This window comes from Lissotriton helveticus, chromosome 2_1 (assembly GCF_964261635.1).
Source record: "Lissotriton helveticus chromosome 2_1, aLisHel1.1, whole genome shotgun sequence".
In the NCBI taxonomy this organism is placed as follows: Eukaryota; Metazoa; Chordata; class Amphibia; order Caudata; family Salamandridae; genus Lissotriton; species Lissotriton helveticus.
This window is the reverse complement of record NC_136059.1, coordinates 95,988,175-96,010,085: the sequence shown is the minus strand read 5'-3', so window position 1 is coordinate 96,010,085 and position 21,911 is coordinate 95,988,175.

The window sequence follows — 21,911 nt, the reverse complement described above, 5'->3', positions numbered from 1 at the left end:
TAGTGTGTTGTGGCGTGGTGTGCAGGTGCGTAGCATGCAGTGGCATAGAGTGCAGTTGTGCAGAATAGAGTGGCAATGAGTTCAATGGCAGTCTTGCAGAGTAGAGTGGTGGAGAGAGCAGTGTGGTAGAGTGCATTAGTGCAGAGTAAAATATAGTGGTATAGAGTGCAGTGACATAGATCCCAATGGTGTAGAGTGGTGTACCCTGCAGTGGCGCAGTGTGCAGTAGCTAGTAGTTCAGTGGTGCAGAGTAGAGTGGCATTGAGTTTGGTGGCAGACAGTGCAGTCTTGCCGAGTAGAGTGCCTGAGTGTGCGGTGGCATAGAGTGCAGGGGCATATAGTAGAGTGGTGCAGAGTAGGGCAGTGCAGAGAGTACTGGTGTAAAGTGCAGTGGTGCAGAGTAGATTAGAATGGCGTAGAATGCAGCAGCATTGAGTGCAGTGGCAAAGAGTGCAGTGGTGCATAGTAGAGTGGGGTAGAGTGCACTGGCATAGAGTAGGGTGTTTAAGAGTAGAATATAGTGGCTTAGAGTGTAGTGATGCAGAATGGTAGGAGTAAAGTGCATTTGTTTTGAGTAAAGTGGTGCAGAGTAGAGTAGAGTGGCACAGTGTGGAGTGTTGTGGTGTAGATTGCCCTGGCGCAGAGTGGAGTGGTGCAGAGTGGAGTTGAGTGGTGTGGAGTAGATTGTTTCAGAGTAGAGTGGAGTGGCACAGAGTGGAGTGGTGCAGAGTAAAATAGATTGATCTACACTGCATTGGTGTAGAGTGCAGTGGCAAAGACTGTAGTGTTGCATAGTAGAATGGGGTAGAGCGCACTGGCATAAAGTAGAGTGGTGCAGAGTAAAGTAGAGAGGCATAGAATGAAGTGGCGCAGAGTGTAGTTTCATAGAGTGCAGTGGTGCACAGTAGATTAGAGTGGCGTAAAGTGTTGTGGCGTAGAATGTATTAGCATAGAGTGCAGTAGAGTTTCGTAGAGTAGAGTGGTGCAGAGTTGGCTGCAGTGGTATAGAGTGCATTGGCGCAGAGTAGAGTGGCATAGAGTTCAGTGGCAGAAAGTGCAGTGTTGCAGAGTAGAGTGGCATAGAGTGCTGTGGTGTAAAGTACAGGGGTGTGCAGTGACATAGAGTGCTGTATAGTAACGTGTCAAAGTGAAATGGCATAGAGTAGAGTAGCATAGAGTGCAGTGGCATAGAGTGTTGAAGAGTACAGTATAGTGGGGTACAGTGCAGAGGTGTGGAGTAGATTGGCGTAGAGTGTATTGGCGTTGAGGGCAGTGGCATTGAGTGCATCCTCGTTGAACAGAGTGGTGTGGAGTGGCGCAGGTTAGGTTGCATTTGCGTTAAGTAAATGGCGCAGTGTGAAATAGAATGGCGTAGAGTGCAGGCCGTTGAGTAGATTGTTTCAGAGTAGGGTTCAGTGGTGTACAGATCAGTGGCAAAGAGTACAGTGGCTTAGAGTGCAGTGGTGCAGAGTAGATAAGGGTGGATTGGCGAAGAGTGCAGTGACATAAAGTGGGGTGATGTAGAGTAGAGAGGAGTAGAGTGTAGTGACGAACAGTCCATTGGGGTATAGTGCACTAGAGTGGTGTAAAGTAGGGTGCAGTGGTGCAGAGAAAAGTGGCATATAGTTCCGTGGTGAAGAGTGCAGTGTGGCTGAGTAGAGTGGCATTGAGTGTAGCGATGCAGAGTGTAGTGGTATAGAGTGTTGTGGCATAGAGTGCATTAGCAGGAAGAGGTGTAGAATGGTGCAGAGTAGAGTGCAGTGGCAGAGACGACAGTGTTGCAGAGTAGACTGTCGTAGAGTGAAGTGGTGTATAGTAGAATAGCGTTTGCGTGGAGTGGAGTGCAGTGGCATAGATTGGTGCAGATTAAAGTGGCATAGAGTTCAGTGGTGCAGAGTAAAAGGAGTGTTGTAGAGTGAAGTGATGTAGAATAAAATGGCATAGAAGCATAAAGTGCAGAAGACTAGAGTATAGTGGCATAGAGTTAGTGATGCAGAGTAGATTGGCATAGAGTGTAGTGACCTAGAATGCATTGGTGTTGCGTAAAGTGGTATAGAGTGCATTGGCGGAGTAGTGCTGAGTTGAGAGGCGCTCAGTGCAGTGGCACTGAGTGCAGTGGCATAGAGTAGATTGTTTCAGAGTGGAGTGGAGCACGGTAGAGTAGAGAGGCGTTGAGTAGAGTGCATAGCAGATTAGAGTGGTGTGGAGTAAACTGGCATAGAGTGCACTGGCTTAAAGTGGAGTGGCATAGAATAGAGTGCATTGGTGTAGAGTGCAGTGGCACACCGCGCAGTGTTGCAGAGGAGAGGGTAATAGAGTAGAATTGCGCAAAAAGGAGTGTTTAGTTTAGTTTATTTAAACATTTGATGTCTTGGCAATAAGGCAATACAAACATTCCATTGTATGTATCTTAAAAATGCAACACATTTCTTAAAAACCACCATTCATTATAAATACATTTCTTCAAACCTGTATACATGTACCTCTATAATATCATATAGGTTGACAACGCATTAACATAGGCACTTCTGCTGCAGGTAATATTTTATTATTTACCTCAAGGAGCCCTCATCCAACTTCAAAAGACAGGTGCAGAACTAAGGAATCCTCTGTTTGTATTTGAATACTATATCAGTCAGGCCCAGCTTCATTCATCATTTGTGCAAAATATAGTTTATTTTGTGCGAAATATGGTTTTAGCAGCGGATAACAGACGTATGATATAGCAATATAATTAATATTTGTGTAAAATGAAGTTTTATTGTGCAAAATACATGTTTAGCAACATGTAGCAAAAGCCAAATAAAATAATAAAAAATTGATATTTTGAAAATCCATCAGATAAATCTTATGATATACTGTCATTAACTCACTAATAGGACGGACATGTACAATTCTGAAAACAGAGAGTAGCAAACTTCTTATTGTGCCAAAGCAAGTGCAAAATACAATTATATTTTGATAAAAGGGCCAAATACCACCTACCGCCCCAGCCTGTTAACCAACCTCAACTTTATAAAGGCCGGGACCTGCCTAAGCTTACCTTCGAGGCCCACTTCCTGCTATAGGCCCACTTTATATCACTCAAATAAGGCTGGACATGAACACCATAGTCTGACTCCAGTAGGTGCTGCAGGTTATCTCTATTACCCACATCTTCTATATCACCCTTCCTGGAAACACTCTTGTATCCCTCTTTTATCATGCCTTTTTTTTTTCTTTTTTTTTTTTTTTTGGTTAAAAACTTTTATTGAGTAATCAAATAAGGGTCACAAGGATGGACCTACAACCACACGGGCCGGCCACTAAAATCAAGGCACAATGTAAAAAACATACGATCACTCCCGTGGTCAGGCATAAATCAGATACCAAATGTTACTCGAAAGATAGAACAGGACACAACCATTTTCTGTTATATACATACAAAAACCAACGAACTACGAAAAGGCGAATGCATACTAATCAAAGTCAGCCCAGAAGGCGGAGGGGAAACTCACTAATCAGAGAAACGAAATCACAATCGATGGGACTCGGCAAGGTGGGAAGGGGGGACAGCGGGGAGGATAGGCACATCATAGAACAGCATGAGAAATTTCGGGAACACCAGCCTAGGGAGACAGGGTAACATCGGGTGCGTCAACCAGGGGAGGAGTACAAATATTCCCACGATATTCGTTCCATTGACCCCAAATCTTCGTCCACGCCCCGGGTCTGCCCCTAGCTACATAGACCGTCTTCTCGCGGAACATGGACCAGTCCATGTTGTCCTCCCATGCCGAGACATCAGGAGGTCTAGATGCGCCCCAGAGTTGCGCAATGTCCCGCTTTGCAACCATGTATCCCAAGGTCGCCCATCTGGTCTGGGCCACAGAATAGTCGGTGGGTTCCCACACATTCAACAGGCATCGTCGGACCTCGGGCAGTAGGGCAATCCCAGTCACAACAGTCATCACCGCAAGCACATCAGTCCAGTAGGCCGCCACCCCCGGGCACTCCCAAATAATATGCAGAAATGTAGCACTCATCCCACATCCGCGTTTGCATAGACCGTCCGGGGAAAAACCCATCACAACCAGACGCGGACCCGTAACATACACCCGGTGGAGGATCTTAAGCTGAACCAAACGGAGACGGGCAGGGATGGCGACTTCTTTCGGAGAAGAGAGTGCCGACTGCCAATCCTCCTCATCTAATTCCATCCCGTCGCCGACCCAAACCTCCCTAAGTCGGACAAGTAAGTCGGCGCGATTATTAATCAGCTTCTTGTAAATCAGGGAGATAGTGCTATCAGGAAGGTGGCCATCCAGAATGCGATCCTCGAGGGGGGAGGACTCAGGGAGGGCCACACCAGGAGTCAGAACAGAGGCCAGGGCATGGCGAACCTGCAGATACCGAAAAAATTCCCTATCACTCAAGTCATATTCGGTCCGAAGGGCCTCGAAGGACTTCACTCTACCGTTCACACAGACATCTCCCACTCTACATATTCCAATCATATCCCAGCGGTCAAAGCCCTTAGTAGACCAGAGACATCCCAAACGCTCAGAAGCATAAAGCGGAGTCGCCAATGTCAGCCGATTCTCCCATCCCAGACTCACATTCGCGGCGCGCCACACACTGACTGCAATCCTGGACGGGCCCGTAAGATGGCGCCCAGCCGACTTGGAATAAAGCGCTCTATTAAAATCCCCTCCCGGTAGCTGGAGTCTATCCATTTCAAAGGCCGGATCCCGACCCGGGGAATACATTGCGTGGTTAATGGCAGACAGTTGGGTAGCCCAATAATATCTTTTGATATCAGGGAGCGCCATGCCCCCGTCATACCAAGGGATGGTAAGTTTCGCAAGGGCGATACGTGGACGCCCGTCCCAAATCAATTGCCTTTGGAGACTCTCAATCTCTCGGAAATAGGTAGCGGGAACGTCATCATAGGAATTCTGAAGTGCGTATAGGAATCGTGGCAAAGACATCATTTTGAAAAGGGCAGCCCTGCCCAGAGGAGACAGGGGTAACTTACGCCAGCGGGCCACATCCAGTCGCAGTCTAAGAAGCGGGGGGAGGAGATTACATTCAAACCGGAGTGAGGAGTCCAGCGTAATAAAGATCCCCAAATATTTGAAGCCGGACTGGACAACCTGGATAGGAAATCTATCCGGCAACGGGGGCAGAACACCCGAAAGAACATACACACAGGACTTAGCCCAATTAATAACCAGACCAGAGTTAGCGCCAAACGAAGTGAGAACGTCAAATAGGACATTTAAAGATTTGCGCGGGGAAGTAAGGTAAAGAAGAATGTCATCCGCGTAAAGCGAGACGCGATCCTCAAAATCTGGTGACCAACGGATCCCTTTGAGTGAAGGTTCCCATCGAAGCCACGCAGCTAACGGCTCCAAAGCAAGAGCAAAAAGTAGAGGAGACAAGGGGCACCCCTGTCTGGTCCCCCTACCAAGGCCAAAGGGAACAGAAACTCGACCGTTAACCACAACCTGCGCCAAGGGTTCGGCATATAACAACTTCACCCAACCAATAAACCCAGGACCGAAACCAAATTTCTCAAGAGCCGCCCAAAGATAGGGCCACTCTATCGTATCAAAGGCCATCGAGGCATCTAGCGAAGCCAAAATGGCCGGCTCCGTCAGAAGCCCCGCCCTCGCAATGGCTCCGTGGAGACGACGCAGACTAAGAGCCGTGTTACGATGCGGGATAAATCCGGATTGGTCTGGATGAATCAAACTGCTAATAACCGTCAGGAGGCGGGTAGCCAGGAGCTTAGCCAGGACCTTGGGCTCAACATTCAACAGGGAAATGGGCCTATAAGACGAACAAAGGTCCCGGGGTTTACCTTCTTTAGGAATAACAACGATCGTAGCCAGACGCTGATCATATGGGAGAATACCCCGCTCCCGGGACTCCAAAAACATGGTACGAAGATAGGGCGCTACCCTGTCAGGACTTAGCTTGTACAACTCAATCGGCAATCCATTCGGGCCCAAAGCCTTGCCCGAACGGAGTGAGCGAATGGCAGTCGCTATCTCGTCCGTGGAAAAAGGGGAGTCCAAAGAGACTCGGTCTAAATCGGAGACACAGGGCAGAGCTATATCACGCAACAAGAGGCGAGAGTCATCCACATCCCGGTCAGACACAGGGGAATAAACCACACGTAAATAGTCCGCAAAACAGTCCACTATTCCCACCGGGTCAGTCACTCTCACACCATTCAGGGTCTGAATCACCGGCACCACACGATTCGCCCTCTCCTTCTTGTCCAACCACGCCAGCAATTTACCCGCTTTGTCCCCCACATCATACAAACGACCCTGTTGCTCCCGAAACGTCATTTTAGCCGCATCCGTAACCAGCGACCTATACGCAAATTGTTTCAGACCCAAGGCGTGGAGTTTATCAGGAGTCACAGCCGATTCCAAGTCAGCCTCTATCCCAACAATTTCCCTCTCGAGTTCCACCACCTCCCGATTTCTCGCCTTTTTGGATTCAGCAATAAGGGAAAGGGCCTGCCCGCGGATCACCGTCTTAAAGGCCTCCCATAGGGACACCGCAGAGGAGACGGACCCCTCGTTGTCTAAAAAATAATTGTCCAACGACTTGATCAAGAGACCACGGGTCTCGGGGGAGGTCAGATACCATGGGTTGATGGGAGCCACCCGGCACGCCGCCTCCACCCCCACCTCAAAACAAAGCCCCCCGGGGGAGGTGTCTAATCTCCCGAACAGCAGACGACTGCGCCGCAGGCATCAGGAAATAATCCAGTCTAGACAGACTCCCATGGGCCCCGGAATGGAAAGTGTATTGAAGCTGAGTAGGGTGCATAAGTCTCCAACAATCCACTAAACCAAAAGTATCCAGAAACCCACCCAGCCATTGTTGGGCCGAAGGAGTGTCCCTAGGGGGGTGACGATCATGTAGACCGGAGAACACAGAGTTAAAGTCACCTGCAATGAAAAGAGTACTATATGGGAGGCTCAACAACACTCGGCCCAAGTCGGAAAAGGTAGAGGTCTGTAGACCGGGGGGCACATAAACGGTAAACAGGGAAAGGGTCCGACCCTCATAGCGTCCCACGAGGACGGCGTAACGCCCCCGATCATCAAGAATCACATCATCAATTGCCAGGGGGAGGGAAGCCCGGACAAGGATACCCACCCCCCTGGAACCCGTGGTAAACCCCGAATGTGCGACGAGGCGATAGCCCCACCTGTTCATTGCACGACAAGTATTGCCCACTAGATGAGTCTCCTGCAGAAAGACAATATCTGGAGACAAACGTCGTAGACATCGCAACACCACACCCCGTTTTATACGATCCCCCAGACCATTGACATTCCATGAAATAAACCTCAACCCGCTACCCCCCATCCCACACAGTGATGCCGGAACCCTCCCCCAATGAGCATGACATCGAAAACACCATTAGCAAGATAGAATCGCCTTGAAAAAACAAAACACAAACATCAAACTTCCCATCAACCCACCCCCCAACGACCAAGAAAACACCCCCCACCCTGCACCCCTGCAAGAAGCTAAAAAGCCACCCCAACATGCAGTGTGCCTGTCGCCCAAGAACCCCCATTCTACAAAAAGACCCCGGAGGAGGAAAGGCCCTGTCCCACCCGCCACCCCGATCAAGGTAAAGAAGGAGGAAAACACACAGAAAATAGAGGCACTTAGGCATAAAATCCCTGAAGAAGTTACGTGGCACGGAGACCGGGGCATAGACAATAAGTTCAGCTCTCTATACCACCCTCGGCACCACCCAGGTGTTCGGCGGGCTCAGTCTCAGGAGGTCGGTCCGGCAGAGAGTCCAGCCAGTCATTCACGGAATCAGGCCGATCAAAGAAAAGGGTCCGTTCATTGAATTCAACTCGCAGCCTGGTTGGAAAAAGCATAGCGTGGATGGATGGATGGGTTTTTATATAGCGCAATATCACCGCCAGGTCTCAAAGCGCTTTGCATTGGGAACCCGTCCTGGTTTTTCCCTGTGAGATAGCCCCTACTGGGTATCCCCAAGGTGAAAGCCAGGCATCCCGCCGCGGGGGGCCGTAGTGGAGATTAAGCAAGCTATTGCCCAGAGTTGCAGAGTGTGAACCTGTGATTGGAGTAGGCACCGAAGCAAGAATTATCGAGTCCGTGAACATTTTGGGTTTGATAAGCGTGGCCCAAATCCACCTGAGTGACTTACCTCACTCTCCTATAGTTACCCAAAATAAGTCAGCCGGACAGTGGAGAAGAATAAACAATACAAGTTTATTAGGCCACAAACTCCCATATGAGAGGGCCCTATATCGACCTCACCCCTAAGAGTGTGCCGAGAAGGACTAACTCACATCATCATGGTGATACATTATATTACGAGAAAACAGAGTAAAACACGCCCATAATGGAAAAGTACTGGTCCACCAGAGGTGTGGACAATGGCCTCATACAAGAGGCATCTGCACCTGCAATAGCAACACTTGTTATCATCTCCCAAGGACACAGAGCCAGGCCGCTACATCCCCAGCGCATGAGAACGGCCTGATAAGGAGTTTCGCTAGCAGGAGTTTCAGTTACAGTAAACCAAGAAATGCATATATGCTGACACGAGGAATTACTCCTATTCCTACGGGAGGGGGAATGAGCAAGTACACTTCGCACGTAAAGAGAATAATCCAAAATGGTGGCACACATGCTAAGCTAAGAACACTGCAAACAATATCACACGCATAAGTGAATAACTGCATAATGAGAACATGAACGTAAATGCGTAAGTGTAAGTAATTAGTTAGACACATTCCGCTAACTTCATAAGCATAATGTATGCAGGGGGCGGGGCTTGGGATTGACGTCTATCAGACCCTCCTTTTAGCGGACTGTGGCTAACACGTTTGTTTCCATTTATTAACCAAAAGGAGGGCCTTTACAGCAAAATCTATGGGCAGGGGAACTTAAACCATAACATCATCATGAATCAGTATTAGCCAATTCGCATCAGTAAGCTCAACAGCAGGGTATTGTTTCAATCGTTTCGTAGACTTCTTCAAATTGCTGGCACACATGGAGCAACAGGGAGGAAGGCAATAAACGCAGAGGCAGCATGACAGTAGAAAACCTACAACACCTATAATGACCATGAATATTTTCCAACCCCAGGAAGAGAAAAGACCCCACAACCATGTCTGTAAGGACCAGGTACCATTATCTTGATGGAGTTCAGCAGCCAACCTATGAAGTTTCTGCACAGCCAAGTTAACAGTCGGGGCGGAGTCAGGAATATATACGCAACAAGACGTCCCGATGACGCGGCAAGCTCCACCCCTATCTGCCAGGATGACGTCAAGAACCATTCTATTCTGAATCGTAAATAATCTCAAGTTATAGCGAGTGCTCCCTCGCACTTCGTGATCTGAAAACAGAATTGGTGGATCAATCGAACAGGAGGTGGCTTCGGTCACCGGAGCACCGTGACCGATGGAAGCCTTGCTACTCGTACTCAGGGCTGGCTTTCGTGCTTTGTCGTCGTGCTCCTCCCCAATCAACACAGCATCAGAGAAAGGGAGATACTTAGGCAACGATTCTGTTTCGTGATCTGCAATGCCACCTCTTACCCAGGCATCATAGGGTAAAGGCAGTGGAACCTTTTTCACATGAGAGGCATGCGTCCACGCCTTACGTCCGTCCACTCGAAGTGCGGTGCGGGTGGTGAGCAGCACCAACCTCGGCTCAGACCACCTGGGCTCCAAACAGGACTTCCGCTGGTACTTCTTGACGACAACCCAGTCCCCTGGGTTGATGCCGTGACCGGGCCCCTCAGGCAGCGGTTTCAGTGTGTCTGCTACCTGCTGGTGAACAGAATGAAGATCTTTAGTCAAGGCATACAAGTAGTCTGTCAACATAGGATATTCTATCTCTGAGAAACATTTAGGTCTAGGAACTCCCCACACATTTGCTGGCCTGCCGAATACAACTTCATGGGGAGAAACACCCGTCTTGGAATTTACTGTAACTCGTGTGGAGAGTAGAGCAAGGGGAAGAGCGTCTGGCCAACGCAACCCAGTACTTTCCTGTATCTTGGCCATTTTCAGTTTCAATGTACCATTAAATCTTTCAACTAAACCCGCCGCCTGTGGGTGTAAGGCTGCGTGGAATTTTTGAGAGATTTGCAATCCCTTACATATATTTTTCATCAGTTCTGCATTGAAGGAGGTACCGTTATCACTCCAGATCACCCTAGGTAATCCGAACCTGCTGAAGTATTCCTTGATCAACATTTTAGCTGTCGACATGGCTGTACAGTCTTTTGTTGGAAAGGCTTCCACCCATCTACTGAATGCGCACACCACCACAAGTACATATTTAAGATTATTCACTCTTTCCATTTCAATGTAATCCATTTGTATTACCTCAAAGGGGTATGTTGGAGGTGCAAAGTTACCCACAGGGACAGGTGTTCCCTTCCCAGGATTGTGTCTTAGACAAATCATGCACTGTTGTACCATGCGTGTGGCCACCCTGGAAATGTTCTTATTACTCCATACGGGGTCTAATAATTTACATATTCCTTTAGCGCTTATGTGAGCTGGTCCGTGGGCCATCGTCACCACTGGAAGGACATATGCATTTGGGAGCAACCATCGTCTTTTGTCAGTCACATCCGTCCAACACTCATCCGAATCCAGCTGTCCCTTTCCATTCTTCCATTCCCTCAGCTCCTCCTCAGTCACTTTCTCCTGTATGTTTCGCACACTCTGTACAGTATCTGAAAACATATTAATGTCTGGTACAGATCTAGCCGGTCCAGCCACAAACATTCGCGGGAGTCTGTTCCTGGCAGTTTCTTTGGCCGTCTGATCTGCAAACGCATTTCCTTGCCCCACATCATCAACCACTGCTTTGTGTGCGCTACACTTTATGACTGCCAACCTTCTGGGAAGCGTTAGAGCCGTCAGCAAGCGCAATATCAATGGGCCGTGTTGGATGCGCTGTCCGTGTGATGTTAAAAATCCCCTCTCTGCCCACAGTCTTCCATAACTATGAGCTACGCCAAAGGCGTATTGGCTGTCAGTATAAATGTTCACATCCAATCCTTCACTCAGTTCACATGCACGCATCAACGCTATTATCTCTGCGGCCTGAGCTGAGTTATACGGGACTCTAGAAGTCTCCACCACTGTGTGTAATGTTGTCACTGCATATGCTGCTGTTGTGGTGCCGTCCGTTAGTTTAAAACAGGACCCATCAACGTACAACTCTCCGTCAGGGTTATCTAGGGGTTTGTCCGTCAAATCTACTCTCCCTTTTGTTTCCTCCTCCGTTCGGAACAGGCAGTCATGTACTTCACCAGTTTCCTCATCCGAAGGGAGGGGCAACAGTGTTGCTGGGTTCAGGGTAGCACATCTTTTTATCGTCACATGTGGGGCAAATAATGTCATCTCATATCCTGTCAGACGAGCGCTAGTTAAATGCTGCGTCTGTGTTCTGTTTAGTAAAATGTCCACTGCATGTGGTACCATTACCGTAAGAGCTGAACCCAGTACGAGCCCTGCCGACTGTCTTATCGAAACTGCAGCAGCCGCTGTAGCCCTTAGACAGCTCGGAAGCGCTCTTGCCACATTGTCGAGCATTGCAGAGAAGTAAGCACATGGTCTCTGCTTCCCTCCAAAATCTTGTGTTAAGACAGACAACGCGCAACCTTCCGCCTCGTGCACATAGAGTACAAAAGGCTTCTGGTAATTGGGTGTTCCCAAAACGGGTGCAGAACATAAAGCAGTTTTCAACAACTCAAACGCTTCCTGGCATGCAGGTGTCCAAGGTAGGGGCTCACACACTTCTTTCGTGGTCAGATACAGCAGGGGTTTCGTTAGTAAAGCATAATTAGGTATCCACTGACGACAGTACGATGTTATTCCCAAGAATGCGCGCACCTCTCGCTGCGTGTTAGGTACTGCCATGTTAGTTATTGCCCTGATGCGTTCTGGTGTCAGCCTTCTCCCGTCCTTCGATAGGAGGTGACCGAGATAAGTAACCTCCTGTCGACAATATTGGAATTTAGGGAGAGACACCTTGTGTCCCTTCTGAGCCAGATGGTATAACAATTTAACTGTCGACTCTCGGCATCCCTCCTCATTGTCGGAGGCGATGAGAATATCGTCCACATATTGCAACAAGACATTGCCCTGTGGGAGCTCCAAATCATCTAACTGTGCTTTTAATGCTTGACTATAAATACTGGGGCTTTCTGTATAACCTTGAGGAATTCTCGTAAATCTAAAACTGCGTCCGGCCAATGAGAATCCGAAGAGGTACCTGCTATCTGGGTGTACGGGTATACTGAAGAACGCATTCTTAAGGTCCAATACTGAAAAATATTTTGCTGACGGAGGTATCATAGTCAAAATGGTAGTAATGTCAGAAACCACTGGGTACTGAGGCTCAACCACTTTATTAACATGGCGTAAATCAATCACAAAACGATAGACATCAGGTGTATTCTCACCCTCGGCACCTGAGGACCTTTTCAGTATCGGGAGTATCGGGCTATTACAAATGTTAGAGTCTGTCTCCTCAACCACCCCTGATCCGATCAAATCCTGTATAATCTGCAACAGAGCCCTCTCTCCATCTCTAGAAATCTTATATTGAGGTATGCGAGGCAGCTTCGCTCCCACCTTAACATTTATGGACACCGGTGCAATGTCCATCTTACCCACATCAGTATCGCTACAGGCCCACAAGCTCGGAGGGACATCCCTGAATTCAACTGGGAGGGGTTCATCCTTTGAAAAACATTGCTGCGCATGCGCGACCGAAGGACCCATTGTAAGGTACACACCATCCGGAGAGCAGTAAATTGTAGCATGCAATCTTTTTAACAGATCCAAACCCAGCAAATTCTCACCACAATTCGAAGTCAAAAGAAAAGGGGAGTCAACAGTAAAGGGGCCAATCGTAAGTGTCAATGGCTTAGAGATGGGGCTAATCACCGGGGTACCAGAAAACCCCACTGAAACATTAGTCTTGCCAGACAGAGCTGCCCCTGGAACCTGAGAACGTGCTACAGAACTTTTCGTAGCGCCTGTATCCAATAAAAATTTCTGATGAGATCCCGACAAGTCTGCCGTTACATAAGGCCCACGTTGATCAACATCCACAGAAACAGGTCCCTCACTCTGCCCTACGCTGTCCTAGTTATAAGAAAATCCAGTGAAATCATCCTCGGCGTACGCATCGTTGTAAAACTGTCTATCCCTTCCTTCAACATGCTGCCTATCCCTTCCTCCGTCAAAATAATTTCCTCCAGGCCTCCTACCCTCCTCAGACTGCCTATTGTCTCTAGGCGCTTCTCCCCGACCTCGTCCCCTACCAGGTCCAGCCTGGGACCGCAGTAGTGGACAATCCTTCCACCAGTGCCCTTCCTGTTTGCAGTTAGCGCACTGGTTGGGTCCCAAACGCTCTCTTCTCTCTCCCCTCCCGAAACTACTTCCTCGACCACCTGACGCGGGCGGGGCTCCCCGTCCTCTGCCCTTCGCTACTTGCTGCAACAAAACCTTCGTTTTCAAATCTTTCGCCTTCTTTTCCTGCCTGTCTTTATTCTCATTCTCTCTATGCTCATAATACTGGGCCATGCTTAAGATGCCTGAGGGGGTAGATGTTGTCCATGTACTTTCAGACGCTTGCAGTCGGGCTGATATTTCTGGCAGTAGATTCGTAACAAATCTATTGACAAAGAGACGCAATTCCGCCATCTTGAGAGATATCCTGCCCGCTAAAATCCATAAACGTGTCCTCAAAGCGAGTAAAGAAATCTGAAACTGCCTCATCCTTTTTCTGTTTGCAAGCTGTTAACTTATCCCAATCTACCTTTTTAGGAGGAATGAGTGAATGCATATATTTAATTATGCGCCCGGGTAATGCTAGTATCTCAGGTTTCGGTTTTTCGCCTGGCTTACGTTCCTTATCCCAATCAGTAAATTCTGCCCAAGTCCCGCCTAACTCCTCTCTATGTTCCGAACCCTTCACCTGTCTCCACACATCCACGGGGACCAATAATCCGAAAAACAGTTCAATATCTGCTAACGTCATTACCGTTGAGGATGCTGCCTCTGTTAATTCCTTGTAATAAGCCGTTGGGTTCTTTCTAGAGTCGGGTAACTGCGCCTTCAGAGCTAATACCTCGCTCCTTTTCCAGGGCGTATACACCCATTGTTCTTGGAAATGAGCATCTACACGTGGTCTCGTTACTGCCAAGGTGGTCGGGTCTATTATTTCAGATACCTCAGGGTGAAATATAGGGTGTACCTCACGCATTGGATGTATCCCCGGGAAGTGAGTCTCACCTGTTACCGTTAGCTCATTCCTGTATTCCAACAAATACCTCAGACTACGGAGCACTTCCCCCGCACCAGTATTAGCCCTGTAAGCATGAGCCTTAATATCGCGAAGAATCGCCGGTGCCTCACCGCCATACCCCTGCTCCCATAACGTTATCAGGGTCGTTGACATGTGCCACAAAGCGTGCTGCTGCATTAAAGGCTCAAAATCCTTCATAGTAGACCAAATATCTTCTAATGAATAAATGTTATTCCTGGCCCATTGACAAGCTTGATTAGCTACCATTGTTTTCTCGTCTAGGGGTACAGTAGCGCGTGTGAGTAACTTTCGTACCTGATGGAGTAGACCTCCCTCCGCTCCTCTAGCAGGTGTTCGCAACGCGCTCTGAGGGGTGGCGCTGGCAGAAACAGTGGGGATAGCAGGGCCAGCAGAGAGCACCGGGGATAGCGCAGCAGACGCAGGGCTCGCCGCCGAGAAAGGGAGCAAGGGTGCCGTGGTAGAAGGGGAAGTAAGTCCCCCTGCAGAGGAAGCAGGTGTACCGGACAAGGGAGGGGCACCGACTTGGGGAACTGAAACCACCGCCTGTGGGGCGAAATCCCCAAGCACGGGGTACAGTGACTGTGGTGCATATGGGGGAGGAGGTCGAGCGCTCAAAATATCTTCCATCTCGTCTACGTCCTCTTCCTTTACCACATAGCACTTATTTTCCAACAACCGAAAACGCCTATCTGCGCGCTCAATCCGCAGTTCATTCTCTTTCTTAGTGTGTTCTCTCGCCTTTTGCGCCATAGTCTGAGCCGATCTTTTCTGAGCAACCTTCTCTTCCCTTATCTGCCGTTCCCGTACCTCCTTCTGCCACATTCGCAAAGAATCAAACATACTCTGGCGGCTGCGTCTAGCAAATAACTTGTCTTGTAAATAGTCTAATTTTTCTGCATCGAAAGAACCCAATAGGGGCCACTGCAAATCCACATTATCCATTGTATACTTATGCCATAAAGAGGAAAACAAAATAGGAGGCAAGCCGTGTTTGACGTACATGTCGAAATTTGGAGAACCTTCCTGAGGGGCAGGTTGGCTCTTAGCCAATCTCACATCTGAAACCTCATCACAACACCCGAAACACCGCAATTTACTAAAGCACGGCATTTTGTAATCCTACAACACACAATAACACAGGGAAAAATTCACAATATCATATGCATATATTAATCAAACATAGTCCGTACTAAAACACGTGTTACCAAATGGGACAAGGCCCGTCGACCAAGTCCTGGGAAACCTGGACACTACCGCAGACTGAACAGCCTACACTCGCTGTTCCGAGACTGGGAAACCAATCCGTTTCCCGGGCAGCACTACAAATCGGCAGGTGCCACACCACGCGGGACCCGGCGCTCTCCCGTAAATCACCACATTAGGTGTTCGGGCGAGCCCAAAATCCTCGCGCAGCAAGCCACTCACCAACCCGCAGTACTATCCAGTCGGATTTTTCACAAACCCTCGTTCCCCAATCTCCATCAAGTCTGTCAGAGCGTTATCCATGCCCTGAGTTTCCCGGAGCACACTAGCCCCAGAAGCACACCGGCTCCTCCAATCACCAGAGACACACCGGTCTCACGGAGCACTCCGGCCCCTCAATCACCAGTCGGACCACTTACCTTCCGTGCGCGGTCCCGACTTCTACCGTTCTCCACTTCCGGCTGGCTGGACCAACACGGTCAGCTCCAAGGTTCCGCCTTCCGGACTCCGGCGTAGGATCACGGACCAAGACCTCCTCCAATCAGCAGGGTGGGGCAGCGCTGCGAGAACCAAGCTCGGCATCAAAGTGGGTACCCGGACCCACCGTGCCGACCAGGGGGTCTCTGGCCTTCTGCTACCCACTTACGGGTGAGAAAGATCCTAATCGCGGAGTCCCTGTTCGGGCGCCATCTGATAAGCGTGGCCCAAATCCACCTGAGTGACTTACCTCACTCTCCTATAGTTTTTTTTTTTTTTTTTTTTTTTTATAAACCTTTATTTGAGTATGCAATAAAATACAAGGATGGGCCTACAACCACACGGGCCAGCCGCTAAAGAGGAGAAAATACACAATATACACTTCCGTAGCGGTAACGATCAATCGTCAATGCAATACTCCATATAATATACAGAACAAAAACAGATTTTGTTTTATAGAAAAGAACAGACACACAAAAAAGGCGAAAGTGTATTACTGAAGGTCAGCCCAAAGGACGGGAGGGGACAGCAACAAAAATGGAATCAAAGCTATAAGCTCCAAAGAGCCCGGATGGGGGGGGGGGACGGGGCACGAAGGAGAAAAAGAAGGGGGGGGGGGGAGCCGGAAAACCAGCACAACCCCTATATGCAAGGTTCCAAGAACGTTCGCCTAAGGAGACCGGGAAAGCTCAATGTCATCCACAAGGGGAGGAGTACAGATGGCACCACGATATTCATTCCATTGACCCCACACCCTAGTCCATGCCCTGGGTCTGCCCCTAGCCACGTAGACAGTCTTCTCACGGAACATAGACCAATCCATGTTGTCTTCCCATTTCGATAGTTCAGGGGGCTTGGAGGCCCCCCAAAGTTGAGCAATATCTCGCTTCGCAACCATATAACCCAGGGTGGCCCACCTAGTCTGGGCCACCGAGCAGTCAGTGGGCTCCCAAACATTCAAAAGACAACGACGAGGTTCCGGACACAAGGACATCCCTGTCACCACAGCCATAACCTCAAGCACAGCCGTCCAGTAAGCAACCACCATCGGGCATTCCCAAAGAATATGTAGGAAAGTCGCACTCAAACCACATCCACGCTTACACAACCCATCGGAAGAAAAACCCATCACAAGCAAACGAGGTCCCGTAACATACACCCGATGAAGGATCTTCAATTGGACCAAACGGAGACGAGCCGGGATAGCCACCTCTTTAGGAGAAGAGAGGGCCGACTGCCAATCCTCGTCATCAAGCTCCAAACCATCACGAACCCACGCCTCCCGAAGTCGGACCAACAGATCAGTCCGATTATTAATCAGTTTCTTATAAATCAGGGAGATAGTGCTGTCAGGAAGATGTCCGTCAAGGACACGGTCCTCAAGGGGGGAAGAATCAGGCGGAATCTCACCAGGAGCAAATACAGCGGTCAAGGCGTGCCTAACCTGTAGGTATCGAAAGAATTCCCGACCACTCAAGCCATATTCAGCCTGGAGGGCCTGAAATGTTCGCACAGAGCCCTTGGAATACACATCTCCCACTTTAGAAATTCCAATCATGTCCCAGCGATCGAAACCCTTGGTAGACCAAAGACCACCCAGACGTTCGGAAGCATAAAGCGGCGTGGCTAACGTCAAGCGATCCTCCCAGCCCAGGCTCCGAGTCGCGGCCCGCCACACCGCCAAAGCAATCGACGTAGGACCCACAAGATGGCGCCCAGCAGGGCGAGAGTAAAGCACTCTGTTAAAGTCACCTCCCGGAACACTCTCCTATAGTTACCCAAAATAAGTCAGCCGGACAGTGGAGAAGAATAAACAATACAAGTTTATTAGGCCACAAACTCCCATATGAGAGGGCCCTATATCGACCTCACCCCTAAGAGTGTGCCGAGAAGGACTAACTCACATCATCATGGTGATACATTATATTACGAGAAAACAGAGTAAAACACGCCCATAATGGAAAAGTACTGGTCCACCAGAGGTGTGGACAATGGCCTCATACAAGAGGCATCTGCACCTGCAATAGCAACACTTGTTATCATCTCCCAAGGACACAGAGCCAGGCCGCTACATCCCCAGCGCATGAGAACGGCCTGATAAGGAGTTTCGCTAGCAGGAGTTTCAGTTACAGTAAACCAAGAAATGCATATATGCTGACACGAGGAATTACTCCTATTCCTACGGGAGGGGGAATGAGCAAGTACACTTCGCACGTAAAGAGAATAATCCAAAATGGTGGCACACATGCTAAGCTAAGAACACTGCAAACAATATCACACGCATAAGTGAATAACTGCATAATGAGAACATGAACGTAAATGCGTAAGTGTAAGTAATTAGTTAGACACATTCCGCTAACTTCATAAGCATAATGTATGCAGGGGGCGGGGCTTGGGATTGACGTCTATCAGGTTCAAGACCCTGCCACGTCGGGAATTGAACCCTGGTCCCAGGTCTGATCTCACCGTCCGGGTCTGCCTCCTCTAACCAGTGAGTCACACTTCTCCACCAGCGTAGCGCAGTCCCAAGTCCCGGAGATGCTTCTTGACTCCACGGAAGCCCATACGCTGTTTCTGCACCAATTGAGAAAAGTCCGGGTAGAAGTTCACCGTGGCATTCTCAAAAGCCACCGGGCCCTTCACTCGCGATGCCTGCAGGATAGCGTCCCGGTCTCTATAGTGAAAGAGTTTCGCAACAATAGGCCTCGGTGGGGCGCCCGGCTTGCCCTGGCCTCCCGGAACACGATGGGCACGTTCCACTGCGAAGAATTTACTCAACCCAGACGGAGAGAGGTAGTTCTGTATCAGGTCCTCGACCAGGAGATCGACAGAATGCGGGTCCGGATTTTCCGGAACGCCAACCACACGCACGTTACAACGACGTGCTCTGTTTTCAAAGTCCTCCAAGCGCCGGGTCATGAAATCGTTCACCCTTCGGAGATTGCCAATCTCCGTCTGTATCTCCGAGACGTCGGTCACGAGGCTGGATGACTTGAGATCCAATGACTTCACCTTCTCATTGGTTTTAGATAGGTCGGCCCGAATCAAGTTCACATCAATGGCCACGGTGTCGATTTTGTGGGCCAAAGCTTCATACTGTTGGCCTATTGTTTCCTTCATGCCAGAAATGGCGCCCATGATGTCCTGCAAGGACGGCTCCGTCAACGCTTCCACAGTGTGGTCAACTGCACTCGGGCCAGGCAAGGCGGTTCCAGGGGACCCCTTCGAATGGGTGTACCGGTCCATGACGTTAGACTGGACCGGGCCCCCGCAAAGGGGCGTTTTGGTCTTCCGAGTCTCTCGGTCCCCTCTGCCCGCCATGTTGGGGACCGCGTCCCAGGGGACTCACTCGAGCAGGTGAAAATGGCCACAGGAGAGGAAGGCGTTGTAGCCAAAAAGCAGCGGCGAGGGTACCTCTAGGCGTGAGCCAGCCCGGAAGGACAATAAGCAAGCCAAAGGCACAATAGCAGTCTCGTGCCGCTGGACCCAGCAAGGGCCAGACTCCTCTGCCAGACGTCGCAGTCCGAGGCAGAATCGAAACCGAAACTTAAGAGGGGGACCCACAAGTCGAATCCCCCAGCCGCTGTTGTTCAACTCAGACACGGCCACAGTGCCTCACCCAGACCCGGGCGTACCTCCAGGGCGGGCCCCGAAAGTTCGAGTCGTCGTATCTTCGGTGCCCCCGGTCCGAATCAAAATCCAAAAACCATAGGAAGATCAGCCCAGTGTCCTCTACACAAATCGTGAAGAATCAGGATATGTTCAGGATATTATGCCGGGAGTGGCGGGGGTCGGGAGAGCGCTGTGCTCACGCGGCCATCACGGATGCCCGCCAAGCTCCTCCCCTATCATGCCTTTTAATGTTTGTTTCTGCTGTGGAACAGACATGTTTTGCTGATCAAACCCTGGTGGACTATCCAAGGAGGCCTTCATTTCATGTAGGTTGGCAACCCATTGGCCAAGGTACTTCTCCTGCAGTTTATTATTTGCCCCAGCGAGCCCTCTTCAAACTTTAAAAGACAGGCCCAGAACTTAAGGATCCTCTGTTTGATTTAAATACTGTATCAGTCAGGCCCAGCTCCAGCCTCGGGCACTATTTACAGAGCCTCTAGGCAGGCTGAGCCAGCTTTTCCAGAACTTGGTGTCAATAAGCTGCAGTCGCTTCATGTTCTTTGCTGGCATAACCTCACAGCCGTACAATAATAAACGTGCAATTTTTGCATTATAAGTCTCTCTTAGGACCGCCTGCGGAGAAAGCCTGGCACAGTCCCTGTTGTGCTGGGCACAGGCGGAAAGTGTAGCGCTCCGCCGTGGGAATGCAATAGGTTTGCTCAAGCACCCAATAGCAGCGGCTTGGGATGCGATTCTGTTAGATTTCCGCACGGCCTGGCAGGAGCGCTTGTTGAAGCTGACGTACTCGGGTGGCCACGGCGAAATAAGGAATAAGCAGGCCATGCATAGTGAGGAGATTAGGGGTAGATGTATCAAGCTTTTTTCTTGTCGCAAACGGTGCGATTCGCAAAATAGCAGCGTTTGCGACAAGAAAAACGGGAAATGAGATGTATCATGCAAAAAGTTTGCAATATTAAGGAATCGCAAATTTTGCGATTCCTTAACATTGCGCAAGCATTTAAGAAATCGCAAATTGCGATTTCCTAAATGCTATGTATGAAACATTTCATTTTAGTGAATTTTGGCTAAGAAATCGCAAATTACCACCAACTTGTAGTTGGTGGTAATTTGCGAATTTGTTTACAAATGCACTTTATGCAATTTGTAAAGGTGCCATGTGATGCTCATACATGCTCTTAGGGCATGTATGTGCGCCATATTCGCACACATGTCGTTTTCAGGGGTGCAGCAGGGTGGCCTTGAGACACCCCTGCACCCTTGAAATTATTCTCAATTTGCGATTAGCAAATTGCGAATCGCAAATTGAGAATAATTTCACATTCATTCCTATGGGCCTCCTGGCCCATAGAAATGAATGGGAAATTATTCCTTATTTGCGATTAGCAATTTGCTAATCGCAAATAAGGAATTTTTAGAAATCGCTAAAAAATAGCGAATTTCTACATACATGCCATTTTGCACTTCCCAAATAGCGATTCCTTAAAAATTTCTATTTGGAAATCACAAAAGGGTATGTTGATACATCTAGCCCTATATCCCTTGCATGTAGAGAAGAAGACAAGGAGACTGGTTCTGATTGCGATAGATGGCGTACATCCGAGATATAGTGTGGATGGTTTTACACTACACGGAGAGGGAGGTAACTGGGCCACGAGCTTGGATACGCCATTGTAGCGCTACAAGCCTAGTTTTCCGGTCTCATTATAATGATTAATGCCTTATTACCCTTGCCCTGAGGAGGCCTAAGAAGAAAAGGCTGAAACGTGGTCACGTCGACACTTCTAAGGAGGAGTCCTTGGAACCTTAGTTATCCTTGGAATTGTGTAGTGACACACTAGAGCCAGGAAAATAAGTCCCTAGGCCTTAGGTGTTACACCCGGACTACCTCTGAGTGGTTCGCCCAGAATTGATGGGTGGACACTAGTTAGAACTTTATTCTAGGGTTTTTGTAATGTATAACTGTGTTTTTGTTGATATATATATAATGTTGTGATGTATGTCATTCTCCGTCTTCTTCATTGAATAGGTGCCATTGTTTATGTGCGTTGTAATACATGCATTGTGATACATGCATTAAGAAGAATTTAACTTCGGAGCGGGTAATTAAATGTGCTCTACTCATAAACTTTCTTGTATCTTTTCTTTCATACCATTTTTTCTTGTATAAAAGTACATCCCAGGTATAGGGGGGTAATTTAGGTATATCCCTGATGTTTTTGCTTGGAGCGCTC